This window comes from Lepisosteus platostomus, chromosome 8 (genome assembly GCF_059453375.1).
Source record: "Lepisosteus platostomus isolate fLepPlt1 chromosome 8, fLepPlt1.hap1, whole genome shotgun sequence".
Taxonomy (NCBI): domain Eukaryota; kingdom Metazoa; phylum Chordata; class Actinopteri; order Semionotiformes; family Lepisosteidae; genus Lepisosteus; species Lepisosteus platostomus.
Genome location: NC_142618.1, coordinates 27,103,955 through 27,120,291, shown reverse-complemented (window position 1 = coordinate 27,120,291; position 16,337 = coordinate 27,103,955). Strand labels below are relative to the sequence as shown.

At 33.9% G+C, this 16,337-nt stretch overlaps 1 protein-coding gene across 9 annotated transcripts in view; it reads left to right on the top strand.

Moving 5' to 3' along the window:
• The window catches only part of LOC148657144 (pituitary adenylate cyclase-activating polypeptide type I receptor-like), a 189,352-nt gene that overhangs the window by 56,496 nt on the left and 116,519 nt on the right, over positions 1 to 16,337 (top strand). For 3 of the 9 annotated variants that reach the window (XM_088643024.1, XM_088643020.1, XM_088643014.1), the window contains exon 1: positions 1,134 to 1,630. The exons of 1 other annotated variant lie outside the window; for it this stretch is intronic. The gene's annotated coding sequence lies outside the window, so the exon portion shown is untranslated. Of the gene's footprint in view, positions 1 to 1,132; positions 1,631 to 1,711; positions 1,830 to 7,753; positions 7,916 to 16,337 lie in introns of those variants that run through there. 5 more of the 9 variants (XM_088643025.1, XM_088643019.1, XM_088643015.1 and 2 more) reach the window with 4 other exon arrangements.

Genomic DNA, 16,337 nt, shown 5'->3' with positions numbered 1-16,337 from the left:
GTACGAAATTAGCCATGTTTCTAAATAAAAAGGCGCAGTTTCATCACAAAAGAAGGCGGCATCTTTTTAAATATTGGTTTAAAGTGTATCTTCTGCTATTTGCCATAGAGACAACATTGCAGGTACAGTATACTGTAGGTATATTTTGTTACAGAATTCTTTACGTTTGGAGAAACCTGGGTATCTGCCAGGGTACTGAACCAGAATATTTAAAAACCCATCATTCACCGTACAACCAAACAGAAGAACACTCAGTGCTTAAGGTTGGACAAAAGCTAATGCAGTACTTGGGTTTTACTGTTGACACGTTCTGCACCAATAGCAGTGCACTCTGCTTGAACTTCCAATTCTAACATCACCAATAACTAATATCACATGGCCATTACCTACCAACAGATAACTGCATGATGCTAAAACTTAGCGGAATAAAATGAAATATTTGGAAAAAAATAAATTTATTGGCCTAATCAAAATATCAACATTCTACGTATTGCAATTCATAGCCTTAAAATGCCATGGTAGTAACATATTTACCCTTTTAAAGCATTTTACAGCAAATACTCCTACAGTACTGTATATCTGTATTTAATTTGGATTCTTTCATCGGTAAATATCAATCCCACAGGTCATGTACATTATTCTATTTGCACTTTATTTCAGTATTTTGTTTCGCGTAATTGAATGTACGTTTTCGATAACACTTCCCCCTTCTGATTCGATTATATGGCTATTCAAGATTCTTGAACCCTAAAATATACTAAGCAATCATCCAATTGCTGAAATGCACGTTCAACAGTGTTCTTTTAAAAAAAAATCTGTCATTGTGAACATTACCTACTGCATTCGTCTTTCCTTAGTTCTTTTTTTGCAGACAGCTTCAGTACTGCATGTACTGTATAAATCGATTACACGTACAGAATTGTTTATGATGGAGCAAGGTCGATATTTAATGATAACCATAAGCAACAAAATAATATTCTAACATTTATTATTTCCGAATTGGGGCTTTTGCGCTAGCCCTGCATTTTCACCGAACCTTTATACACTGCGTATAATAAAAGAGTGCAGTTTCATTGGTTGGCCCTTGGCTCTGAACATCTGCTTCGGGGGTGCAAGAAGTAGCTGCTTGCAAGCATGTTGAGCATTGCCGGGAAGGCGCACAGTTTATTAAGAAGAAAATAAACGTATTCTTACTTTATTTGACCACATATATAATTATATAATCTATATATCAAAGCAGCTGGACATGGTTAGATGTCTGAACATTTACACGAATTATAATTCTTTCGCGGGATATACAGTAACACCCCGTTCATGAACCAGTGTCTCCCCATAATAGTACTTCAGGCTGCAACGTCTTAATCTTGTCATCAAGACTAAGAAACTGTTCGTTGCAAAAGATAGCTGTTTTAATTCAGTAAAGGATTGCGATCTAAAGTAAAAACCTATTAAAAAGGTACTACACCCCCGCATTCAGAAAAGGAAAAAATGCGCTGAGCATTACCTGATTGTCATTTGTAGGCGCTTTTCGGTTTGGAAACGACCTACAGTAGCTGTACGTGAATGAATTGAACTCAAAACTGGGAGGTGTTTTGAAACCGTCATTCCACGAGATATTACAACTGCAATGGTAAGGTTGTGATTCTTCTATTCCTTTTACGTGATAAAATCTTCCTTTTTTCTTAAAGTAACAAAAATATGCAGATAAAAAGCCAACCATTTCCTCTGTAATCTATAAGTATTGCTGAAGGATTTGGTTTTCTGGCTTGTGTTTTCTGCATTCAGACAACAGTGGGGGAAAGTAACGCGATTGAGCTGTTTCAGAGCTGGTAAAGTAAAGGGAATGTAAATGTCATGATAAAATCCGTGTTATAGCATTTAATATGTTGTAGCGTTTTATTCTTGACAAAATACATCAAAATATCATTTATGAGCACTTTGTTTTAATGCATTTGGGAACGATGATTATACAGGAGAAACGGCTCGTGCTCTCGTTAAAACGAGTAATCTTTTGCAGCAGGTTTAAACGAGGAATATTTTAGACGTTATTATTCCAACGTTAATGGATGTAAATACTTGTGATTTTTAAAATCATATTATGGTATTGTTATATGTGGTATCTGTTTAATGTCATTTCGGGTATATAGAAATACCGCTTGTTTTTTTTTCAAAGCAATTGGTGGAGTATTTGAAAAACAGTAGAGCCGGAGTCTGCATGGTATTTATTAATGCAGCATAATAGGTAGAACGCGGTTAGCATTGAAAGATTACTCATTCACTCAATTGACAACACAGAAGTCGAGCTCTGGTTCATTGTGGAAAAACAAAATGTTCTTTTGTGTTCTTTGCTGCGATTTTTCAAATGCGTCGCAGTTAGTCAGTTTTATATTCTTCCTTCTAGTGATTTTCATTTAGAAGGAAAATAATGAAATTCTCACATATGATTAGCGTTTGCATTCTGAAATATTTACGAAAGTTAATAAGAATGGTGAATGCAACACAAGATCTTGACTTGCAATAAATACTGTATAAGGTTAGTCAGAGGTACCTACAGTATAGAAATTCTTATTAGTTGAGAATTGAAAAATAGAACAGAATTACAGTTGAAATAGTCAAGGTTCCACTCTAGCATGCAAACTTTTAGTTATTAACTTTACCATAAAAAAACATTATTTTTCAGTCACACCACACCCAAATGCAACTCCGTGGTCAATGTAGTGCGGCTATATTTTCAAGATAGACAGCAATCCATATGATTTATAGACACTATACCTGCATTAACGATAGCAGTGCCTTATTTAGGTACTATGCATAATCCTACAGTACATTGCTATATTTATTTTTTAGCGTAGTCATTTTTATTATTGATTTTAATATTTGTACTTTTCAGCTAAACGCTAAAGTCTAAATTCCTATATAGGTGCAGTAGTTTTGTTGTTACCATTGATTAATTGTAATGTTATTTTGTCTTTCAATAAATATAGACGTCTTGTCAACAATGAAAAAGCAGCAGAACATTTCGTTGGTAGTTGTAATTTGGTATATTTGTCAGATGTAATAAATACATTTAGCTTAATTTTTAAATTAATAGTGGTCCTTAAGTGCAGCACATAGAGAATCTTGTGTTCTAATATTAAAAAAAACCCAATACATGTCGTCTTTTTACAAATATATTTAAAATACACTTGAAATGTATAATACAAGATAGGCTCCTGTTCCCCCGTGACACTGAATTGAATGCAGCGGTTAGAAAATTGATGAATGTTTACAATGTTGGATTCAAAAGCCATATTATGGGGAAATGTGTTGCCTTGGAACTGTTAATTTAATGTTTGTATGGTTGTGAATGAAACATTTTTCTGTTTTGCTGTTGGAAGGTCCCAGGGGCTGTTCTACCACGATAGTGGGGCTAAATAGAGAATGAAAACTAGTCTCTAAAATGAGCACCAGTCCACTTGTGAGCTATTTGAATCAACATATAACAATATGTCAAATAACCAATGTTAATCAAAGTCTGCACATTCACAATAAACCTCAGACCAGTTCCTTAATACTGTACATTCCTTATTTTGATTATCCCTGAGGGATTTGTCCTTGCCCTGAGGGCGATTGTTGTTGTCATTGGCAGCTGAACAGAAGCAAATCCTTCACAAACCAGAATGCACATGTATTGAAGGATTTAAGCAACAATTATAAAGAAATAGTGCAGTTTAATTTTCATGAGCTGCACAGTATATGAAAGAAAAGATGTACAGACTTCTGTCTTGAAATAATGTGCTGCTGGGAAATAATAATTCACTCTTACAAAACCAGAATGTTCCTTTATGTTCATCTAAATAGATTTAGAAAAAAATATCTTTGAAAAAGCAATACATACAATTTGAGATGTTGGTCATTAATTTATGGCTGTATATAAAGAAGGTGAAAATACCATTATTAGTGTGCAGATAAATGGTTATGTTGCATAAAATAAATCCTAAATAATATATGGGAAACTAATTGGTTTTCTTGTCGTGCTTTTAGTATTTAATTGGTTTGCCTTTTGGTTAAAAGAAACATATTTTGGCATCTCTAAAACACATTCTCTAACTAATTCATAGAAATTATTATATACTGAACTGCTAAATTTAATGGTATCTCAGAAATTGCGTACTCTATGACAATGAATAGGAGAGATGAGCATTGCTCTTCTTACTGTTCAGCTCTGTCATGCAATGTTAAAAAGAGTTTGATGCAAAAAATTCGAATTAGAATTTTTACAGGGAGGCACCAGAATTATTAGTCACTGCAGTTAAGCAGGATAGTGTGCCCTTATTATCTATTATCCTCTTAATGTGCTCTTTCATATTTGTGACTGACAGAATAGTTGTGCTTAGAATGGAAACAAAAATAAATCTTAAAAGTAATATACTGTACATAAAAGTATTGATAGTAATCTTATAAAAAGGTTTCACGTTTTCAGTCTTCTGCAGAGTGGGTTGTTGCGTCTGGTGATATGTTTTTATTTATGTTTGGCAGCAGTGGTCAAATGAAAATAACACTCAACTATAGGGACATTTTTTTGATCTATGAAAAAAAAGAATGCATTCTTTAATGGTTCACTGAATACTAATATTTCAAATGTGTTTAGCCATGTTTTGATAAAGAATTCCATGGAGGTAGTGACAAGCATAACATGCGCCATTCTTTTTAAACTAATCATCCCTCAGTGTGTGAAAGCTGTTAAGACCTCTTTATGTGGTGTCTTTTAGTGGACTGTATTACAGATATACAGTATGGTCCATATTTTATTCTGATTTGTATTACATACATACAAGCATTCAAGCCTAGTGCAGAGTAATTATTCTTTTAAAATGTTAGTGCCACATGTGCTAGGAAAATAAAACACATCTTATTTGAAAATAACTTTGAAAACAGATATATTCTGTTAATATAGAAAGCTTAACAAAGGACAGTTTCGTTGAACTGACATTTCTGCTCTTTACTGAGCACAGTCTGCGTTTGATGGAGATGATGCATGGTCAAAATATGAGATCATTGAGTTATATGTACTGGATGTATACATACAGGTGGTGTGGGCATCTAATTATTTAATTCTGTAGGAATTTATTATACAGTTTATCTGGGATTTTTTAAGTATCAAAAACTGTAAAAAATAATCATACTTAGTAGAAACTGCTTAAGTATAACCGTTTCAGGTACTGTATTTCACATACATTGCACATACAAGTAGCTAAGTGTGATAAAAATAGCTTAAGTTAATACAAGTACATTTCCAAAGACCAAGAAATTATTTTTGTTACGGTAGAAATCCGTTCGATTCTTGGGTAATGCAGAGTTAACCTAAAAATCAACATTATATTTGCAACAAAAAAGATGCAACAAAAAGTGAAACAGTTTTGACACTAAAAATCTTTATTTCTACATAAGCTCCTCTAAAATAAATAATCCCATTAATGCTCGAATGCTTCAAAAATGGATAAAATATTTAACATAATCTGCATTTTCTTTTTGTTTATTTTTTTACTTGTTGCAATTAATGTATTTTCATATTTAATTAGAACACACTCACACAGCGTGTACTGAAGAGACAAGAATAAGGTATAATAACACTGCAAAGATGTCATGAGAAATTCTAAAATATCAAATAGCAATATCAGTGGTAAGGAACAAGTAATAGGTTTATTCCATGCTGAAAAAAAAGAAGAAAGAGAACACAACGTTTCGGCCGTGGAGCCTTCTTCAGGTGAATAACAGGGATAACAACATACTGTGGCTTTTGTTTTCTGTACCTAGAGTCTTTTAACAAACAGTTTGAAAGCTGGGATACACAGTGATGCAGCGGCTAATATTGCTGCTTCACACAACTGGTCGTTTGGGTTTAATTCCTTGGGGGCTATCTGTGTGGAGTTTGTATGTTCTTGTGTTTGCTTGGATTCTTTCCAAGTGCTGCAGTTTGCTTCCTCATGACTGCATTTACCTTGCTTACTTTTAATAATAAAAGTTGTCATATAGATTACATAGATAACATCTTAAGTGAGAAACAAATTAATTATTATTTTTTTCTTTAATCTGCATTACTTTTGTTGTTCAGACCATTTTTGCCAAAATTGATAATTATCAAGTTTCTACCTAGCTGGGGCATATCTGTGACCTTGCACTATAATCTTTAAGTTACATTACATCTTTATTTGCTCTACAGATTTAACTAGAATTCCTATTTTATTTTAAATACTTTTTAATGCTGTTTGCCACTGATGGTTTTAATTTTATTTTTTATATTGTTAATATTATAAGATAAATTAAGTGTGATTCTGGGTGAATCATGTTTGAAGTTTTAACTCCACACTATTTGTTAATAGTTCTTTCTCTTTTCATTTCAGCATTTGAATGTGGATATTTATGCACCATTTGGATTGCTGAAACATAATAGATGATGTGGGAGTATACAGTAAATGAAGATGGTTTTAGCAGTTCTGAATGTGCAACATTTGTCTTTTTTATAGAATATTGAGACCTGGATTTTAATTAGGCTTCTTCAAACCTCTCATTTTCATGTTATACTGTACTTATAATTTGAAATGAAAACATATCTCCCTTTGCAGATGAGAAATATTTAATGTGATCTGTATTTTAGTAAAATAAAGCTTCATTTTATGGTTAGAAATATTTTTCCCAGTCAGTTTTCCTCAAAGGTAAAATTTGCTTAACAATGGGTTCAAGATATTCTAATGCAATTAAATGCTTTACAACCTGTCTTAATACAAAACAAGACCTTGACATTAATTCTTGCCTTTTTGACCTCCCTATACAGTGTATGTTTATGTGTAATGTGTAAAATATCTTTAGTTATTTTACAACTTGAATGCAAGAACAATTGATATTTTAATTGGAAACACTGCAAAGATGTCATGAGGAAAGCAAGTTGAAAAGATACTGTGGTTAAAGTACAGTACTGTATAATAGCTTAAAAAACAAAAACTATACTGGAGAGTTAAGGCTGTGTTATACTGTATATTCTGATATGCTTATGAAGACATTTGGGCAGGAACTGTGTACACTTTTTGCAGAAGCTATTTAAGAGGTACAATATGGTAAAGTAGAATAATTTGGAATATCTGAGACTGGCAACATTTCTTTCATTTCTTGATAGATGGGTGGAGAAATAGTCTGTCATTAATATTATATTGAACTTTTTAGTGCTTTGATGGGTTAACTCTTCTGTAGATGTTTGGCTTTTTTTTGGTAAGACCCTCTGCTGTTTTTTTTCTTTTTCTCACTTTAACACTATGGGCAGATTACCTCATAGGCCTATGCATGCTATCCCAGAACAGAATAAGGGTCCTGCCATTTATCATAAATGTTTTTACTAAACTAACACAACAACCATGCATAGCAGGATGAACCAGTGTACTGTATATGAATGATAATTTCCTATCTAATTATGGGCAAGGAAATTCTTCAGTATATACAAGGCTATTCTACTGCATTCCCCAGTGATGGTACTGTAGCTACAGTATCTTAATATTTTGTGCTACTGTATAGTTAGCAAAAGCATTTGATGCAAACAGCTATTGCATCATTTTGAAGTTTTATGTTACAATGGTAACTTGCAATTCAAGTCTAAATGTTTATGATTAGCCAAGATAATTTTGCGTGTATCATTTAACATATATTATCAGACAAAATAATTGTTCTGAATAGTGCTGCTGCAACTAATACATGTGTATAACCTTTCACTGAAAACTAATAGGCAAAAATGTGGAGCATAGGTGGAGACAGTACCCAAGTGGAAATCTGAAAGCCTAAGGAAGCTTCCCTTTTGAAACAGATCTCTTCAATCAACAGTTCTCAAAATATGCCAATGGGTATGATGGCAAGAGTGATGAAATGGATAGCTCTTCTGCTGGAGCAGGTGAATGTCAGGCACAGTGATCAAGAGGAGCAAGAAACTCCAACTACAATAGAAAACGATAGGAATGATAAAACAGCTCTTCAGGTTGGAGAGATCAACAGTACCTCACTGTTTATCAGTGATCCTAGACCTAGGATTAATTAACATTTTAGGAATTGTTTGCTTGCATGGAGCCTACTAGCTTGTCCAAACCTAAATCAGAAATACCCTGCCTTGGTCAGAGGAATATGTTGGAAAATAATATCACTTATATAACTAATGACCTGTTTTTCAGACGTTTTTAAATCAGCTAAAAGCATAGGGGTAGAACTGTATGTTTTTCTTTAATGAAGTAGGAAGAATATAATGAATTTATGTATGATAAACATAAAACCAAATTGCAAAACCTTATTGTTTATTATGGAGTCAACACCTTACTGGTGACATGTTAAACAGTTTACCTTTATTTTCAGATCTGTAAACTGAGGAAAAAATTGAGTGTTTCATAGGTTTTGAAACAATAGTCATTTACAGTAGATTCAGATTACTCTGTGTACTTGCCACAATCAGTGATTTGTTTTTAGATTTAGCAAATCGTGGTCAGTTGTATCACAATGCTAGCAGTATGGCTGGAAACTACAATGATTTGCAGGCTAATCTGAGTAAACAAAACTTGCTGATTCATAATGACCTTTGTGCTGCACATTCAGTTAATTAAGTAGGTGTCATAAGATTGAAAACAGCTGTCCAAATGCAAGCATTTTCTACGGGGATCAACAGTTCTTGTACTGTTTTTGTGTTGTCCACTTGTTGGTGGAACATATGTTTCCACAGTGTAAAAGGCCAGTAGCTTTTGACACTTAAAACATTGTGTGTAACACAATGGAACAGTGGTGCTGATTAACATGAGCCCTTTTCCCGAACTATTCCATCAGAGAGGCTTTAAAGAATTTATCTGAAGATGTAAATTAATTGCTCAAAATATGACAGGAGGTTTCAGTACTGCATGATAAAAAGGGAAACCTTCACACTGTTTTCATGGCTCAGTTTTGTTTCATTGTACTGCAAAGATTTAAAATGACAAGCGTTGTGTTGCAGAAAAGTGACATTGACCTGTGGACAGCAGTTCAGCTAATGCAATTATTGCAATCTTTTGTGGCTTCACTTAGCAGTTTGATGAGTATGAGAGGTCTGCCACAAGTGTCAGTGGTGCTTGTAAAAAAATATGAACATGAACTGCATTGCATGAGAAAATACAATATGTTTGTTGATGACTCAGAAGAACCTAAGGGGTTACATGTGAGAAGCCAGAAATTTTGAGTAGATACATTCAGCGTGATAACTGACTGGTTTTGTATCCCTTTGGGTTACTGCTTCAAAACTACTCAGATATCAGTGACATTTGCAAGCAGGTCATACAACTGACTTCAGTCTACTGAAAATGAACTTTTACAGGTTACAGAAACTTTGCTGTTGGATGTATTGAGTTTCAGTTTTTTGTCAAAGAGGATAAAACAGTTTTGAAGGCTTTGCCGATTTGTTTTTTCTAATTTTACGTAAACTCTCAACTTTACCAGTTCATCAATTTGACTTGTAAGCTACAGTAGTGCTACTGTACGTTTGTGTTGGAGTTTTACACCATAGTGGCGTATTTCTGATGCGGAAAGTAGATGAAGATTTTCATAAATCCGAATTTGCCATATACTTCTGAAGAAGTCTGGTTATGTTTGCTTTGTACCTGCTTTAAAACTCTGAACAACACTGAATAACTCCATGCAGATTTTTTCTTGGTCTTGGTTATTGTAGTGTTTTTTTATTAGGTTTTTTTTATTTATGTTGATGATAAAGTCAAGGTATCTGTTTTTAGCTGTAGTTTCAAAGATCTCAAACTAAGATAATAATCTAGCTACAAAATCCTTTAAAGTAGTTTTTGTCAACAGCCTGAAGTGCAGTGTTTCTTGAAATCTCTGCAGACCTGTGGTCCAAAGGTTTCAAAGTAAAGATGTGTCCAGCTTTTCCAATTTCATGAAAAGTAAATAGAACATTACTACATATTTAGATTCTAAATTTGATTGACAACTTAGATAAATTTTCCTGAATACACAGATGCAGCTGTTCAGAATGCTCAGGGTGTTTTGTTACGTGCTGCAATGAACATGCCATGTTACACCTTAGGGTAATACCCAACACCTATTTATTTTTTCAAACAATTTAATGCAGAACTGCAATACTTTTTAAAACTCCCAGGTGGCGTAGTGTAACCTTAACCTGCCTTAACATATGGTAGCTGGTAAGTTTTAGCCTATTCCTTCTTCTTCATAAACATCTGCTTCAAATTCTTTAACTCAGTCACTTAACCACTGTTGTGGTTATTTTGGAAAAGGTTTGACGTGCTTGTTTTTAACTACATTTTGCTGTCATTATTATTCTAATGGGAAATAATATGCTTGTAGTTTCATTGAAATTCTTGCAGAAAATGGAAAAAGTAACTCATCAAAATTAAGTAGATTTGGTTCAGTGGTAGAATTTTTGCTTGCAGTTGTACTTTTAACAAAGAAAGACTCTCTTATACAAGAGAATATACATATTCTCTTATAGAAATATAATAAATATTATGTATGTAGCATTTTGACATCTTTGATAATATCACAATATGTATATCTATTTGTAAGCATTAAAATAATCTTAATAATACATGAATGAACATGAGTGAGGAAACGTGTGAATACTGTCAGGAGTTAAAACCAGTTCTACAGGCCAGATTAGACCACTGATCTCCAGTTGTTTAAAATGGCAATAAACAACAAGATTATTTAAGATTAGTGATATTATGAAATCAACAAAAATTGTTTGCATCTCCCTTGCATCTGCCTTTCTTCCCTCCTTCGAGAGGTGAAAAATGAGGTAGCTTTTGTTTGAACAGTAAAATTAAATCAGTCTCTAATTTCATAGTGTAACCGCAAGTGTTGCCATTTAAGCCTTAAAAACACAAGCAAACAATTACATTCTCTTAAAAACAGCTTTAACTAACTTGTCATAATTGTTGCTGTGACAATATTTTTTAAAACTGCAGAAGAAGAAATCAGTTTCTCACTAGTTAATTTTTCCATTTTCTACAAGAACTTCAAGTGTATGGTTATTAATTACAATAATAAGACAGCGAATTGTAGTTAAAAACAAATATGTTAACACATTTCCAAAATAACCACAAGTGACCTTCTTAAAGAATTTAATGTAGATGTTTATTAAGAAAGTGGAATATGCTACTCGTATACTATAAAAATATATTTATATCTATAAATACTAAAATTATTGACGTTCAGAAACTTATTTTTATTTTCAGCTTTTAATATTTCCCTTGGGTTACAGTACATGATTCTATATTAATGTTCCATATTAACCCGATTTAAAGAAGTACTGCAACAAGTTAAACTAATGTTTTCATGAACATCTAATGCACCACAAGTTCTACCTATCAACCTTCTTTGGCTACTGAAGATTCTCTGGGCAGTGTACCATGGCATGCCAAACTCATCTTGACGCAGTATGGAGTTTTGATGCGCAATCTGAGTGGCTGCATCTGTTTTCTTTAATTCGTTAGGATCAGGGTGTATGTCAAAGAACATTGAGTTTCAGCAGAAATTAATAAGAACTTGAAAAAAGGGCAAAGGAATTTTGTCTCCAAGCTGTAATTTGTTAGTAACCCCCACTTAATTGAAAGCATAAGCTGAACAAGGCAATCATTCAAAAGATTCACTGTATGTTTCAAGTTCATTATTGGAGACATTTGTGTGACCTTGACGTTTTACTGGCATTCTCAAAACATCAACTTGTGCAATTTGCTTTGGTACAGTAGGCCTGTTAAATACAGTAAAACTGTTAAATACTGAATTGCAAATCTGTTTTCCAGTATGGCATTTTATTGGGAGAAATATAAGAAAATGCTCCTGCATTGGCTTTGCTTACAAAATGTTGCACTCAATGAATGTGAGTTGATAAAAGAATGTCTGAAATTGTAATCGATGAAAAGAACTTTAAATTTAGCAACTGACTGAAAGCAACCTTTTTCCAATTGAAGCTAGTAAATGTTAATTAGAGCATATGTAAAAGATCAGTCTGATTCAATAATTACAAGGTGACTAGGTGCAGTAATTACCATTATTGTGGGATACTAGAGTCTCATTGTTTCCTCTGAAAGAAAGCCACACTGAGCCAGAAACTTAACAACAGCAACAATCAGTCTGTGGACCTCTTTCCAACAGGCATGGTCATTTTCAGTTCCAAGTTTGTCTGGTGGTGGTTAAATCCAGAGTGATGTCTGAGAAAACCAGGCAAGAATCACATTACTGTGAAAAATGTTGCTCTCGTCCTCATTAGTGGAAATTACAGCAGCTTTACAATTAGATCCACAACTATGAAACATTCTCACATGAAAATACAAAACACAAAATACTCTACTAAAAAAACAAACCCTGCTGAAGAAAAAAATGCATATTCTTTAAGAAAAAAAGAAGAAACTTATGAGGGATGGGTTCTCCCATCCCTTCCATTTTTTGAGTATGTGTGAAAAGCTATTAGAAAAACATGTCTGTGCTGTTTTTGTTTGACATATTGTTGGTCCTTTTGTAAACAAACATGTTTGCATTGTTTCATTAATTGGACTGGACTGGTCTGTTTGACTGACCCATAGTTTTACAACTGTATTTTTTTATCAGCAGTTCCTCACAAATTATTTTTTATTTTTTTTATTTCCTCTTTTGAGTTGCACTGTCATATGTTTTTTCTCTGTTACTATTATTATTAGTTATTTTAATATTTTTTAAGAATTAAAAATTGTATACTTATAGTATGCCTTTATTTTCTCTGGGCCTCCTCTAACCTGATGAGCAGTGCTGCAGCTTCTAAAGCCCATGGATTAGTATGGCCGTCTTGAGAGCAGATGTACGTAGATCATCCTTCTTTTTCCTTCAATTTACTTTTGCATATTCTTTGAGATTGGAGCTTTAAAATGTTTAAATGTTGTTCTTGAAAAAGTGTTACACTCTCAGCTTTACATTGGTACATAACCATGTTTATAAATATACTGTATAGCCCTCACCAAAAAAGGTGTTGTGGTCCTTGACTTTTTTGTGATTACTTTTTTTTTGGCTCTTTTAATTCCCGACAATATTCTCTTCATTTGTCTTAATACTTGAAATGTTGTTGATGGCCATATTAATAGGGTGGGAACAAATTAACATGATGCAATAAGCATAACACCCTGCTCTCCACAGCTGAAACTGTCTCCTTTCTTCTCTTTTCAGCGTGGAATAAATCTATTACTTGTCCTTTGTAGCCTACGTATGCTGACGCAGCTACCCACCAGAGATACTTTAAAGAATAAGTAATAGGTTTATTCCATGCTGAAAAAAAGAAGAAAGAGAACACAACGTTTCGGCCGTGGAGCCTTCTTCAGGTGTCAGTTCAGGTGGGTAGCTGCGTCAGCATGCGTAGGCTGCAAAGGAACAAGTAATAGGTTTATTCCATGCTGAAATAAAGAAGAAAGAGAACACCTGACACCTGAAGAAGGCTCCCGGCCGAAACGTTGTGTTCTCCATTTTATTTTCCATTTTATCCAATACAGAGTCGCAGCAGAATCAGAGCTTATCCCAGTAAAAAGAGTGCCAAAGTCAGGATACTTTAGTCTTAAGGCACTGCCACTGGGCCTGATGATGTTGATGTTGAGTATTCTTTAGACAGTGGTCTGTGATGTATACAAATGATTTGACAAGTGAGTCAAGTCTGACAGACAATTAGAGAGTACAATGGTACAGTCTTGCTGCTATGATGTCTCATGTGGGCAACAACATCTAGAATAATCTGGAGCATTGTCGGTTGATAGTTGTGAATGAGCTCATAAAGTGTGGAGCAAAAATACTCAAAAGCTCAGGCTGACTGCAGCAGGTTCATGGCTGTCCCTATTTTTCTCAGCACAATTTTGATGGTCATTTGAACTGATTTAAGACAGAGAGTGTCATACTGTAAATCAAAGTCATGAGATAGCTTGATTGCATGCATAATGTACATACTTAAATACCAATCTTTTCGCATATCGCAGTTGGGTAACAAGCAAGTTTCCTTCAAGATTTGTTTCAGAAATGGAAGAAACTATGTATGATCAATAACGAATTAACATTTCTATGCACTGTAAAAAAAAAAAAAGCGGTGTACACATTCTGGGAAATATCTGTGCATGTGCTCAAAAACTGGCAGTATAAATTTGAAAACATTGCAATCATAGGTGATACATAAGCATTGATAGTGGCAACAGGGGAAGCTCAGCTACAGTATGTGCTCAGCTGTGGTCAGCTATGGTGGGCTCAGTTATTTTAATATTTGGGGTAGAGATTTGAAAATACAGTTCTTCATGGCATTCTATAATTGTTTTTTAATATCTTTTGCTTTTGTAATGTTACATTTCAATATCACATAATATAATATTCTGCTATATCAAATAAAGTTTTAAATGAAGGTTTGGGAGGACATCAGAACTTACCTACATGATTAGTACTATGCTTTTGTTTTGTTTTTCTTGCTAGCATGTTTCATTTTCATATTATAATTTATAATTTGTTGTCACCAGACACAGACCTTTCCATGCATGTGTCTTAGTGTGTTATATTTTTCACATGCCTGCTTGAAAAAAGTTATTTGCTTCCACTGACTCAGTATGTCAAAACAATTATGCTGATTTGAAATCAAAACGAAACTGCTGGTTTCATTTTCATTTTTGGTATCACTATAAGCAGACCTTCTATGCAATTCTCTGTAGCTTTTCTTTTTCATTACCCTGCTTTAAGAAATATAAACTTCAGTGTTTAAGACTCAGTATGCCACTGAGCTCCAGCTGATGTGACAAGGAAACTGCTTTCTTGGTTTCTCTGTGATCAGTTGTGCTATGGCTGACACTCATCTATCCGTATACAATTACAGCTTTTATAGCTACTGAGTCCATCTCGATCCTGTGCCTGTTCTCTACTGTATTCCTAGTTACTCTTTTACCAAGCAAAGCTCTCCAGGCCAACCTCCTTATGCCTTGGAAACAAGCTGTTTCACGATTTGCCATGCTGCCTTTCCTTTTTCCTCATGTCATCATTTTAATGCTGTGCCTGCATCTGAGTCAGCACAACTGCACCCTGGGAGTCACCCTTTGCCCCAGAGGTCCCCTTACCTCATCAATCTTCTTTGGTTTCTCTGTAGGTTTTTCAGAACTGTAACCTATCTTCGTCTTCTTTGGGATCCAATTAGAGCCAAAATGTGTCCTGATGCACTCAGTTGTGTATCTGTAGATAAACTTCTGAATATTGTGGGACTTTCCAGAATTCTTACCCGTGTTCTGTCTGTAACCAGTTCTTATAGCATATTCCTTTCTACTCAGACCAGTTTGTGAATTCACACATTTTCATAAATTCAGGACCATCTAGACCAATCCTACAAGGTTTTAGAAGTCATAATCTATATCTCTATTTGTATGTCACTTTTAGTATGCCACCTTTCATACAGTATCACTTCTCTAGAATATCATACCCTGAGCTTTCCACTAACCTTTTTGACTTTATTTAAAAAAAAAGATTTTTTGCACACAATCTATTTGAACTCTCTTATTTTTACCACCACTTACACTCAAAGGTACATACATTTCTTCCAACCCCTCACTATCAACAGTTGGACAGTTACCGATTTGCCACTTGCTCCTTCACCATGTCCTGAAGTTGGCTTAATAAGCACAACTAAAACAGTTTTCTGTATATTTCTTTGATTGGCGCAGCATCCTTCACTACCCATTAAGGAATAACTATCACCAAGTATTAGTTCCTTGAACGCTGATCCTTTAAAATTTTGAAGCTTATATCAAATTAAAAAAATGAATTGCCTTAAAGCACGCTCAGCTTTTCCCACAATTGACAGATTTGCTTTGGTGAGCCTTATTTTTTTCCAATATATATTCTTGTACCAATGTTTCAAATTTTTTTTATTTCCCCCTCTGTATACCTTTCTTTGCATTTAACCATTACCAAAATAAAAAAGGCACTTAAATTTCTTAAACTTTGACCATAAGTATACAGTCTTACATGACAAATATATACAGATAAATATTTCCTAAATTGAAAGTTCCTTTATTTATTGATTAAATGAGTTATTAGTAGTTAGTACTTAGTAGGTATTTATGAATTTAATTATTGATGCACTGTATTTAGTTAAAAATGGCTTATGTATTTGGATTAACATGGACTACCTGTAATTTGCAATATAAACTAGGCCTCTAAAATGAACTTCTAAGTGGTTGTCCACAAAAAGTGCAATACAAAAAGCATCATTTGACACTATGCCTGTGATATGTGGATAATTCACCCATATTTAAGGGACTTTTTGAACTTCAATACTTTTTAGCCTTTTGGGGAAA